At 41.5% G+C, this 12,634-nt stretch overlaps 1 long non-coding RNA gene across 1 annotated transcript in view; it reads left to right on the top strand.

Annotated features, from left to right (window-relative positions):
* Window positions 1-12,634, top strand: part of LOC108640594 — a 217,810-nt gene that overhangs the window by 89,820 nt on the left and 115,356 nt on the right. Inside the window, exon 3 of the long non-coding RNA XR_003915981.1 lies at window positions 6,202-6,314. This is a non-coding gene — a long non-coding RNA (uncharacterized LOC108640594). The remainder of the gene's footprint in view (window positions 1-6,201; window positions 6,315-12,634) is intronic.

The following is a 12,634-nucleotide window of genomic DNA, read 5'->3' as shown; positions in this document are numbered from 1 at the left end:
AAAGTCACCCTATTTTTCATACTTTTGCTCTGTCCCCCTCCTTCCTGTGTCAGCTCCAGAGCTGCAGTTCTATTCTGCCTATAATCACTTTCTGAGTCAGTTTGGGTGACCTTGACTCTGTATTTTTGTGACTTCTGTGTTTTCTTTGTATTTCTCTTTTCACCATTTCTCTGCCTTGCCTGTAAGTCTCTACCTCTACGTAGAATTTTTCTATACAGGATATAGCCTGAGGTACTGTTGTTTAATATTCTAATAAATGTATGTGTATGTGTGTGTCTGCAGTACCAGAAATACCCAAAAATCTTTCTAGGCAGGTGAGAAGTCAGTCTTCTGCTTGTAAGTCCTTACATTTGGAAAGTTTGCTCCTGCAATCCAGCGCTTTGTGCTGAGTCCTGGTTTTGACTGGAGAGCTCACACAGGTTTCTCTGTGCCAAAGTAGCAAACAGGTTGTTTTAATTTGGGGGAAAAGAACACCAAACCCCAACAAAACAGAAACCCCCAACCTTAGTCCATATGTATTTTTTATTCTTTCAGTGTTGCCTATTTGTTTTCTTTTTATTTAACTTGTTTGTTTGAAAACGTCCTCACAAACTTCTGCTCTGATTCCGGGTTGGCTCACTGAGCATGACTCTCCAAGGCGTGCCTTTTATCCTGTGTGGCTTCCCTGACTGTGTAAATTCTCCCTGCTCCAGTATTCAAATGTGTGAGCCCGGTCTTAAGATGATGGTCTCACTTTCAAATGGGAGTATCAGAAACACTTAGCAATGTGCTTGCAAGGCTGGCAGAGTGGTTTTAAATCCTCTGATAGAAGCTATCTATTATAATTGCACCAAGTACTATTATTAATGTCTCCAGCCTCTCCATTCTGTTTTTGCTCAAGCCATGCCCAAGAACAATTAGCTGTTTGTTTGACCCGCATTATAACATCAGCTCTCCATTATGATAACAGTGCAGTGACTAAGAACAACACATAATCTTCAGATTTAATGGGGCAGAAGACTGCAAAGGGCCAAACCCGTCTTGATAAAATGCCCTGAAGTCAGCAACTTTATGCAGAGGTGGATCTGGCACAATGTGATTTCTAGGGCTGTATCTGGTAGTTACATGAAAATGCAGGACTAATATCAATGACATGGCAGCAGATTAGTCATAAACCACTGCTGAAGATAGAAAATACTGGGGGGGAACTCAGCAGCTCAATCACCCTTGTCTTTAGGGCAGCCAAAATCATTTTATCCTGTCTGTTGGTGTGCATGCAAATGGGAAATGTTCCCTCTTCCTAAAATTCTTTGTATGTGCACATACTGTTCATCACTAAAATTATCAGTGCAGGGGCTGTTGCTTTGACAAGGTTGTTGGGAGCTGACCAATATAGGGGCACATCAGTGGATGGACACAACACTGAGGACATCCCAGTGCATAATTTTCTGAAGAGAACTGTAGGTCTGACACACTGTAAATGAAACTGCCTTATATAAACCGTGTTTGTAGAACATAACCTGCAAATGCATTGCATTCCGAGAGCCTGAGACTTAAAATGTGTATATTGGTCCGATAACCAGCCCCACGTTATCTGTTTTATGCTCCTGCTCAATGCAGAACACGTGCTGCCGAGAAACAGAAAGGACATGCATTTGTTTTCAGGCACAGGGCTTTGCAACCACTTGGGAAGAATATTCTTGATTGAGAACCAAAACATTCCATGATGCTTAACAAACCTGCAAATTGAAAAATCAACATCTGCCCTGTGTAGCAATATAGTAGGAGAAGGACCTGTAGCCTGAAAAATTCAAAATACTCCTTAAATTAGGTTTCGGCGCATTTGTAAAATTACTACTCTCTGAATCAAGGCTCAAGCAGTTTTTATATGACAGCATGTGTTGTGTTGATAGACAAAATCTCAGCCTGCACTTGCCCATGGAAAGTGCTGGATACCGGGGTGGACAGTGCTTCCAACGCGGAGCTGCATCTCACCGAACGCTCCTACAGCAATATGATAAAATAAATGAGGTGCAGCATTAGATCACTGAGGACAACTGAGGACAACTGACTCCTCCCTCGTCCAAACCCCACAACTCCTGCAACCCCAATTCCCATGATTTAAATACTGGGGTTTTCCCCCAGCAGCCCATGGAAGCGAGCGGAGCACAGTCCACACTCAGACAGAGGAAGGCACCACTCTGCAGGGAGCAGAGAGAAATCTGGGACTGTGCAGTGACTGGAATTCTGGCTGCTTGCGCAATGGCTGCCTGGGATTCTTTTTTTCTCTTTTTTTTTTTTTGCTGTTTCCCTTATTTACATATCACGAGACATGTCTTTATAAAGTTACTTTAATAATTCATTAGATTGATCTCTTCAGAAATTTGCTCGGGGTAGGTGTCATTAGGAAAAGTTATTTAAACTTATTTAAAGGTTTGTGCCTGAGTAGGGCATTTACCTGCCTCACTGCTGATATTCTAAAAATACCTCCATGTCCATACTATTATCCATTCTTCACGTCCAATTGCTCTGTTATGGTAATAGTCAGAAGCACACCATGTAGTAATTACTTACAGCTGACTTAAGAAAAGAATATTCAACTCCCCCACTGTTCCACTAGAAGGTCTTTATGCACTATTAACTCATTCCTGTTTATTAATACTCTACTGGTAATTCTGGCTGCTGCTTTTTAGGTTTGTAATAGGAGGACTATTAAACAGCAATTATTGACCATATGGGTTAGTGAATATTTGTGGTGGTTGTTGGGTGGTTGTTTTGTTGTGGGTTTTTTATTTTTTTTTAATCCTTTTAAGTTGTTTTTTAAGGAGCCACATCACAATATAGTGGTGCAACTTTACATCTGCCTGGGATTAGCAGCTTTGGCAGCATTCCCCACCTAGAAAATGCAAATACCATATTTCAGAAATATCAGCTGAAGCTGTGAAAATACAGAGCAATTTAAAAAACATGAAAACACTGTGCCAGACAAAGTGAAAATCTTTGTCTTTTTTTTTCTTTTCCCCAGCAGTATATGGTTTGATCTCCTTTTTTTTTGTCTGTCTGTCTTTCTGTTTCTCTTTCTTTGACTTTTTTTTTTTCCAGTTTTTTGGGTCTTATCCTAGAATTTGGAAACAGTCAAGTGTAAATTTCAAACTAATCAAACTTCTTCTAGAAAAGTGTGAATTAGAGCACTTTTAAGAACTAGAAATCTGCCTTCCTCAGTAAGCTTGCCTAGTGAGAAGACTGAGGAGAGACAAAATTGCAGCAATTATTTCTCAAATAGCGGGGCTGAAAAAAATTGTGCCTTCCCCCCTTTCCTCTCCCGCCTTTTTTTTTTTTTTGCCCCCCCCCTTTTTTTTTAATCATCTTAAAATCCAGCTGCAGTTCCTGCCTTTGCCAGCAGCAGTAGCTTTGTGGGTTTGCAGCAATGATTCCTTTTCCCACTGCTCTGCACTGGGAAGGCCGAACCAACTCGCAGTTTTGGCATCCACTTCCATTCTGGTGAGAAACTCAAAGACTTTAGTAGGGAAAAATTGTGGAAAAATGAGAAAGTGTAAACAGAAGCGTGGGGTGTGGCACAGGAGAAGAGTGATTTGGCGGGTGAGTTGATTTTAATACAAAAGTACCGGGCTACGAGCAAATATTTTGCAGAATGTATTCTCATTTCTAAATTCTCTTCGGGATTGTCTCCAACACTATTGAAGAAAAGTCAAACGTTGAAAACCAATTACTTGTATTTGCCACTGACACAGCCTTTTTCTAGAATTTTCTTAATCCTTTAATACTGTTCTTGCACTTCCTTAGTTCTCCTGCTTGTCTGTGTTTGACTTGGATTATGAGCCCCAGCTCTGCCAGTTTGTTCCTCTGAGCTGGTGACCAGTAACAACTCCATTTAGACACAGCTGTGAGCACAGTTGTTTCTGATCGTTGCATCATTTAAAAAATCTCTGCAATACTAAAACAACTAATGTCAAAAACAATTAATTTGAAATTTGGAATCAATTACTTTATTGCCAACTAAACACTCAACACTGTTGTTTCTTTTTTCCCCTTCCTTTTCTTGTTTGCTTTTAAGTTGAAATGCTTTCTTGGGCTAAACTCAAACTCCTGTGTGATATGCCACACCAAAAGCAGTCCCTCCTCCGACAATTATTGCTTGGAAGGTGTTTTTTCACAAAAGCTGGTACACTTCAGGTCCTGAGTGTTGCAGAGACATTTTTTTCCCAGATGGCAAAACTAAGAGAGGAAGAACTGAAGGGATGTGCCCTTGATAGAGAAACATGGGACTGGTGGAAGGTGGGAAGTCCTCTCTCCTGGACTTTACCCCTGCCTTGCCTGAAATAGCTGCACAGCACTGGTAGGAATCCGTTGAGTGACATTAGACAAGGGACCGAAGGTATAAAAAGGTGACATTGAATTTATTGCTTAGAAATATGGGCTAGTTAATTTTCCTTATGTGCCTGGCATCTCTGCCATGGTGCTGGGTTTTATTTTTCCTTGTATAATTTGTTATTTAAAAATGTTGTTTAAGGTGGAGGTGTCATTTGGAGTTTGGAGTAAATGACTAACTGGGAATGCTGAGTGAGGTGGCCCCTGCTGCAGGGCAGGGCTGCACTGGGGCTGTGAGCAGGGGCCACAGGCAGAATTTACATCCCATTGATGTCAGAGCTGCCACAGCTGCTGGGCTTGACAGCTCTGCTGAACATCAGAGATGTGTGAGGAAGAGCCTTACCTCTGAACCCCTAAAAGAGAGCTGGGTTTGCATCAGCTGAGTGGCTTGATTCTCTCATCTCTGATTTAAACCTGCCTTGGAACAGTCAATTATATTCGAGTAAGAGAATGTTGCGAAGTTTTATTCTTACAATGTAAAATAACAGGTTAAGACTGCCTGTGCTGCTGGTGTGTAGCTTAGTCAGGCTGGTAAATTAGTAGAGCATGATATTCTTTGAGAAGCTGGAGTGTGGGAGCAATCCCTGAACATGCTTTAAGAAAAATGTTGTGCGAGTGATTCAGCTCTTCTCGCTGTTGCAGGGAAGAGATTAGAGGTGCACCACTTTGTCAGTTCATCTCCTTAACTCATAATATATTATTTATTACAAGGATTTGGTTTCCTAAGCCTGTGGTCTTTTTTTTCTCTTAAGATACCACTGACTATTTGATCTCGAGGGCTTAGTTTTCATTATTATTATTATTATTATTATTATTATTATGTAGTACAGGTATGTGGGGAGGGAAGGACTTTGAGCAACAGCCAAAGCCTTTAAAAAGCTTTTTAACACATGGACTGTCTGTGTTTTCATCTTGTTTTGGCACTCTTTGCAACTTGTGCTGATGGTGTGACTGTGGTTGCTTCAAGTACATCTGGGGTCCCCTGTAGCCTTTATTTCAGGGGGGTTCTGACTCTCTTATCGTTTGTTTCTCCTTTTTCTGGTATAACCAAGCCTGAGCTCTCAGTGTGAGATGTAAACCTCTGGGCCTGGATGATAATGATTCTGCCTAACCTTAAACCCAGGGTAAGCCAGGCTTGTTGTGCTGCCCCTGCCTGTGTGTCCCACGTGTGGACACACCTCTGGGATCCAGCTTTTATCTTAAGGGCATATCCAAATAAGATTTTACAGGAAATTGGGAACTCCAGTGACATCTGGCAGAAGAGCAAAGCCACTGTAAGACAAATTGGTCTTCTCCAGCAGGCATTTTATCAAAAATCAACTCCTTTTTTATTAAAAAAAAAATAAAAGTAAAATTTGGGATGTGTTATTCTTTATATTTTTTTTTTTTAAGCAAACCTAACCCCAAAAAACTAAGTAAACTAATGAAAATATTAGCATTTAATTTTATTCAGACTAGCCAGAGTATTTTCACAGAGAACAGGTGCATTCTTGGTGTAGCTGATGTTGCATGGTAGATTCTTCCATTCATCAAATGTTTAGAAGAAGCCTTTCATTTAAAAGGAAGGGAGGAAGTCTTGTAGAAGTGACTTGTATGGGCTAAAATAAAAAAGTAAACTAGGCAGGAATAAACTTGCTGTGTGGGTGGCTAACTGAAAGAAAAACCATCATGACTTTGTTCAGTTCCTGAAAGGGTGATCTGAGAATGTTTGATTAAAGGAGCTGAACTGTCTCATCACCTGAGCTGGACATAGAAAGGGATAAAGAATGTTTAATGAAGGTGTAGCAATGTGACATATCCCTGCTTTTCCTGACTTGGCCCCTCTCTCACCAGGCAGTTGATGAGAACAGAAGAAGGAGCAGATGATGGCACCAAAAGCTGCCCTGGAGCTGTGCCTGGTGCAAACAGCATCCCGTGTGGAGAAGCAGATCGTGCTCCTGCAAAGTGTAAGTGCCTGCTCTGGTACATTCCTTTACAAAGAAACCCCACAAGCACAAATAAACCCCCTCTGTCTGTCTGAACTGGACATTTGGGGAAATTCCTTCCTAAATGTTGGTTTGAGATCAGAGAGAAATACCTGCTTTGTAACTTGCTCTGGTCATTCAACATCTGCCCTTCCTTCCCTGTCTGCCATTCCACCCTTTTGTCCTTCCTCGCACTGACTGAAACGTTTGGGGCTCACTTTCTGTAAGTTCTGATAAATCTTTTGTAATAGATTTTTGGGTTTTGCAGCTTAACAATATCAAATCCTTCCTGAGATTTATTGTCAGCTACACTTGACCTGGGGATCAGAACTGAGAACGTTTGATGGAATTTGTTGCAGAATCAGGGAATGTTGTGAAAGTTGCTATTTTTGGTTTCTGTTTTGCTGTACCTAGAGACTACAGATTTTAAAAAAATGAAATGATAAACAGTGTTTTCTTGGGTGTTCAAAACATGATGAGCATGGGTGTGTCATGAACTTTGGCTTCTGGACAAACTGATTTGCACTGTTCCTGGTGGAGTGGTGCAAAGACATCCAAGGGTTTTAGCTTTTAGAATTTTAGAATTCCTTAAAAAACCCAATCCACCACCACCACCTCCCAGTGCAGGTGTAGACTGACACAGAGGGAATTTAAGCCCTTGGTAATCAGTTTGCTTTTCCCAGTTGCCTTCCACAGCCCCTGTTGAAAGGTTCACAGACCCTTCCAGCCTTGCTGGAGACACCGCTCTGTCCAACCAAATGTGGCTGCAGTGGCAGTGCTGGAGCTGGTGTGGACAAGTATTTATAGGAGATGGGACTGGTGTCAGGTAAACTACAGAGTGGCTTTGTTGGCTTCCTCCTGCAAAGTTCTTGGGCTGTCCCACCCCTGCAGCTCGGTGGGAGAGGCAGCCCCATGGCAGTGGGGGGAAGAGGAGCAGTCTAGCAAACGGCGTTTCATCCAAGCAGGGCCCAGAAGAAATTAAGTTTAGCAAAGAAAACAAGTTTCATCAGTTAAGGCAATAAAGCACAGTCCCAGAGCAAGTCAATAATGCTCAATTGACAGCCAGTCAATATTTGTACTGGATTAACTTTTCAAGGAATGTGGAGATTTCGGTGGGTTTTATGTAAACACTGTAAATAGGTTGGGACACTAAAGTACGGTTACAAATACCGCGTGTCAGATTAGATTAGAATCACTTCCAGGGAGCAGGAGTTTTCCTACCACGAAAGAGACATTTATATCTTGTGAAATGAACACAGATATGAATTTTTTGTTTGTCAAATATATTCCAAAATGCAGCTGGGCAGATCTCGTGGCAGTGCTGCTCAGAACACTCCAAAGGACACCTTCTTCCCCCACCCTCTGTCTGTGCTGCTGCCAAGCCGTGCCAGGTAGGGCTGGAATTCAGGTGCCATCATGGCTGCAACTCCATTGACATGAATACTGCACAAATTAATTTAAATTTTGGGCTTGGTATAATGAGAAGAGCTGTTAAGAAATATTCAGCTTTTCTCACACTTGTTCCTTGCTGAGGAATCGGTCAGTGTGCTCAGAGATGAAACCAAAACGTGCTGGTTTCTGACCTCTGTGACACAAGGCTCTGTCTGTTGCTTTACAGGTCTTGCAGCTTTGCAGTGCCATGCCTGGCACCCACTTCTAACCAATAAAACATCTATTTACTGTTTCCAAGACTGGAAGCAAAGTCGACAAACACTTCCAGAAGAAATTAGTTACTTACAGCGCCTTTCTTTTTTTTTTCCAAGATGTTGCCCCAGGTTTCCTGACTTGCTCCCTCATTATAAGGAGCTCGAATCATCACAAGATTCCCAGCGTTCTAGAAATAATTGAGGGTGATCTGGCCTGAACTGCCTGTCCCCAGGCATGGGATTGAGGGCAAGCAGAAGTTGGCACTGCCCACATTGGCAAAGCAGCCCAAGTAAATCATGTCTCACGTGTAGGGAACACAATGCCCAGCACTAGTGAAGCCCACGCAGGTAACACACCACCAAGAGTCCCTCTTGCTGGAAAATAGATTACTGCATTTTATTGTTCTTCCTTTTATTTCTCCTGCCTCTTTTTTTTTTTTTCCTTAGAAAAGGTAATTAGGCCATAAACAGAGGTCTGACAACTAATTTTATCTGCAGCAAAATTAATATCATAAGCAACAGATAATTTTAGCTGGGCAAAATTAAAAAAGATATATTTTAATGCCATTTTAAACCACAAAGTCTAATTTTTTTCCTTTCTGAACTTCTCCTGCCTGGCTATTTTGATATGTGTGGAGATGCTCACTCATTTAGTGAACAAATGTTTTACCTCTGTTCAGTTCCTGTCTCACCAACAGGCCTTGCTGGTGTTGGCCTGAGGTACGAAGTTGCTTTTAATTTCCTCTCTCTTGTTCTCTGGTTCCTTTCAAAAGAGAAATGATCTGAGGGAAAAGACATTGCTTTTCTTACCTCTAAATTTTCATTGACATTAATAGGAGGCAGGTGGCCAAATCCCTGCACACAGCTTTGAAAATTTAAGGTTTAACTTTCCTTTTTTTTTTTTTTTTCCTGGGCTGATTCTTGCGTTGCTGGAGTTGTGAATCCTCTGAAAAGATATTAAATGTGCATCCATACCATGTCAGCAGTGCCTAGAGAGTTTATCTACGAAATTATCGTCTACCTTCCAAATCTATAACCCTAAAATATTGATTGGTTAAAAGGTAGTGGATAAAGATTAAGACAGCACAGCAGCAGATTACCCTAATCAAATAAAAAGACTATTAACAGAGCTTCTCACAGTTCTGAAGATGTTGGTTTGAAATACAGATGTCTTAACCAAAGTGCTATGTCTCGTTTTCTGAATGCATTTTTGAATGCATTTAAATAAATTACCAAATAGAAAGGAAGCAGAGAAAAACTCCACACGCCCCAGACAGTAAATTTCCATTTATAATAAAATTATTTTGTGCATTTCAGCAAGCAGTTGGAACTTTTAAAGATCTTTTTCATTGGGTAGTGAGGAGTCAAGCAGTGGGATCTCAGCTTAGAGGGCTCTGTAGGCACACATGTGATTTGTAAACCTGGAGTTGGGTGTGAGCACATCGACGTGAGCGTGTGGTGAAAGGCAGGAGTGGGGTCACTGTGCAAAGCCAGTACTGCTGCTTAAACAGAGATCGTGTTCAGCCTGTATTTCATGGTTTGGGAACAGTGTTTCTAGATGATGGATTTGGGATGCCAAAATTTGAGGCAGTATTTACTGAAAACCGGGTCTTTTTCATTGCCTTGGGTGTGAGTTTATGAGTGAGGTTCTGTCGTGCAGGGGTCTGCAGAGGTACCAGGTATCTCACATGCCAGGGGTAGGTGGTCTGCTCAAACCCAGCATCACAGGTCAGATCCCCAGACCCTTCCTTTGATTTGGAGCCCTTGGATCCTTTGGAAAATTATCTCTGCTTAAAACCAGCACCGGTTCCACCACTTTTGAATTTGTCACAAACATCTTACTTAGCATGGAAGGCCATATGCTTATTAATGTTCAGTGGGAGTAAACTACGGGGAATATTGCCTGGAAAAGAGTGGCATTTGTCACTAATGCTTTTAATGTATAGTGGGAATTTTTATCCAACCAAAGGCTGAGTTGTGGTTTATCCTCTTGAAAGACTTTCCCATTGAGTGACAGCTAAGCAGGGATTGAGCTAATAACCCATGCCCTGTGTTATTGGAGTCAGGGAGACAGAAAGGGAAAATAGGGTGGGTAATGTATTAATTTTCATCAGTTATGTACAATACTATTAACTATCAATTCTTGTTGAAATAATGTGTCACCGATTAATAATGTCATTTCAACTTCCTGAACTTTCCTACCTAAAAATTTTAATTTGAAAAGAAACAGATTTAAGAATGTGTGAAAAAGGTTTTGGTGCTGTCACTCCTCGGCATGGAGGTCTTTTGGTTTTGTTTTAAGTCGCGGCGTAAATGAGGTTTTAAAAGTTTTTAACAGTGATGTGGATAAATTTGGAATTAAAATTGAGATCTGAAATGTTGTGTTGCTCCACTTTTAAAAATAAGTTCCCTTCTCATTTGCAATTAAAATGTCTAGAATCTGCATAAAATGTGTGAAATTAGAGATAATTGAAATACAGTAGCTATAAATATGTCTACTCCATTTGAAAAATAAATAAAATGTCCACTAAAAGGGTGCGAAAGCCGTACCCCCTTCTCTTGTTTCTCACATTTGGCTCTCTGGCATTTTTCACACTTTTATGGCTAATTTTTATTGCAAAACAATAAGTTACATTTGTAGCCGTTGTGGGAATGCAGAATAGCCCCTGGCAGCTCTGTAAAAAAAATGGAATGTTGGGAACACATTTAGAAGAATCCAGCTTTTGATTTCATCCACAGCGTCGGTGTCGTACAATCATATTAAGTGTGATCCAACAAAAACAAAAGGGGGAAAAAAAGAAAAGGCAGCGTTAGGGAAAATACTTAAAATAAGCCATTATTGGAAGTGTGTTCATTCTGCCCTGTTTGTTGTGTTTTCATAGCATAACAAGTTGTTGTGATATCGAGCAGTACCTCATGCACAGATTGTAAAGCCACTTCTCTAACTTCAGCCTCGAAACTCAGACAAATATTAACCATGCAACACCTCGTGCAGCCTTTTTAGTGAAATGGCACTGTGATGTCCTGTCACTGCCAATGCCACACAGTGTTTCTGTTACTGGGGAACACCAACTTCCAAAGGGCTGCTTCGGTGGAGAAACAAGCAGCTGTTGAACTGCTCTGCATCCCCACAAATACCCACCACAACTGGTTGTATCACACAGAACGGAGTTGAGAGGCCTAGGTGGAGATTACTGCCCTGTCTCATCACTGCTGCCCATCCTGTAATATTATTTCTGGAACCCCTGTTTTCTGCAGGCACTCCTTGCAGAGGGGATTATGCCAAAACAAGAGAGTTTCCGTGCTGGTTTTAGCTGAGGGTGATGGGAATTCAGCGGGTTTTAATGTCCGTGGCTCCTTCAGTAGTTCCTCCCTCCTCCCTCTTGCAGGGGGTGTCACAAGAAATTCTGCTGCACTGTTTTGGCAGAGGTTTTTGGCAGAGGTATGGATGTATACTGGACTCAGGTGCCTCACTTCAGATCTTACGTGATTCCTGATTTGGGGATAAGAATTACGAGGAGGAGACAGATTTCCAGGATGCATTTGAGGAGTGCTGAAATGTTAATGCATAAAGAGTGAAACGGTGGGATTTAAATCGCTACATTGAGTAGCAATAACAGTACAGAGGGATTGATCCCAGAAAAGTACCAGAGAGGTTGTGTCTCATACAGGCCTAACCACTATGGAGTCATTCTTCAGAGACAGACCAAGCAACAGAAGAACCACAGCCTTACCTGCAAGGTGCCTTTTCATATGTGCTTTCTTCTCTCCTTTTAAGTTGTCCTCAAGGAAAAATAAGAGCAAAAAGTCCCCGTGCTTCTCACTGCACATCTACAGCACTTCATAAATAATAGTGGCTGTTTTAAAAGCAGGGGACAGGCAGAGGGTTACAATGGATGAAAGCTAGTTAGTGAGTTAGCCAGATAAATGCTTAAAAGAACAGCAGCAAAGATAATCCTGCATTTATTTCTGGGGGATTCACCAGATGACCCTTTGCTGTCTTTCCTGATGTGTGTTTCTTGAGTCAAAGGGCTGTGCAGAAACCTGAAAAACAAACCTGCAAACTTGGGGTATTGCTGTGGTTTGGGATGGTCCCTCCTTGGGCTCTTGGCTCCCATTTCTGAGCAACAACCAAGCCCTGTGTCCGGCGCAGGGTGGGATTGGCAGAGATTCCCCAGCACAGACAGGCACTCCTTCTCTCTAAACTTACTGAGTGACATGTGCAAAATTGATCATTTCAAGAGCCTTTTGTACAGCACAAAACTTCAAGCAGAGAACCCAAGGCATTTCCTTTCATCAACCTGGTTCTAATTTGATCAAAGCACGAAAAAATTCAGCCCGCCTTATTTCCTGTCCAGTGCTTTTTTACACTTTACAGCACATTATATATCAGTCTCATATCCCAGAATTTTAAGAAGCAACCAGTTATATAATTGGATCAACAGTTGCCAATCACTCCAGCCCAGCACTGCATTATTACTAAGCTGACTGTAATTTTGAAGCTCTTTTTTATTATGCGTATGACTATATTATCGCTGTATACGTATTAGGACAGCTGAATGAGCCCCTTAAGGAAAATAAGGGTTCCAGTAACATTGAGAGGGGAGAGATAGAGTTGAGGATTCACCCCCTGTTACAACCCTAGTGCCTCATGGC

This window comes from Manacus vitellinus, unplaced genomic scaffold (genome assembly GCF_001715985.3).
Source record: "Manacus vitellinus isolate BGI_N305 unplaced genomic scaffold, ASM171598v3 scaffold_38_pilon, whole genome shotgun sequence".
Classification (NCBI taxonomy): domain Eukaryota; kingdom Metazoa; phylum Chordata; class Aves; order Passeriformes; family Pipridae; genus Manacus; species Manacus vitellinus.
This window is presented reverse-complemented; position numbering and strand designations above follow the sequence as displayed.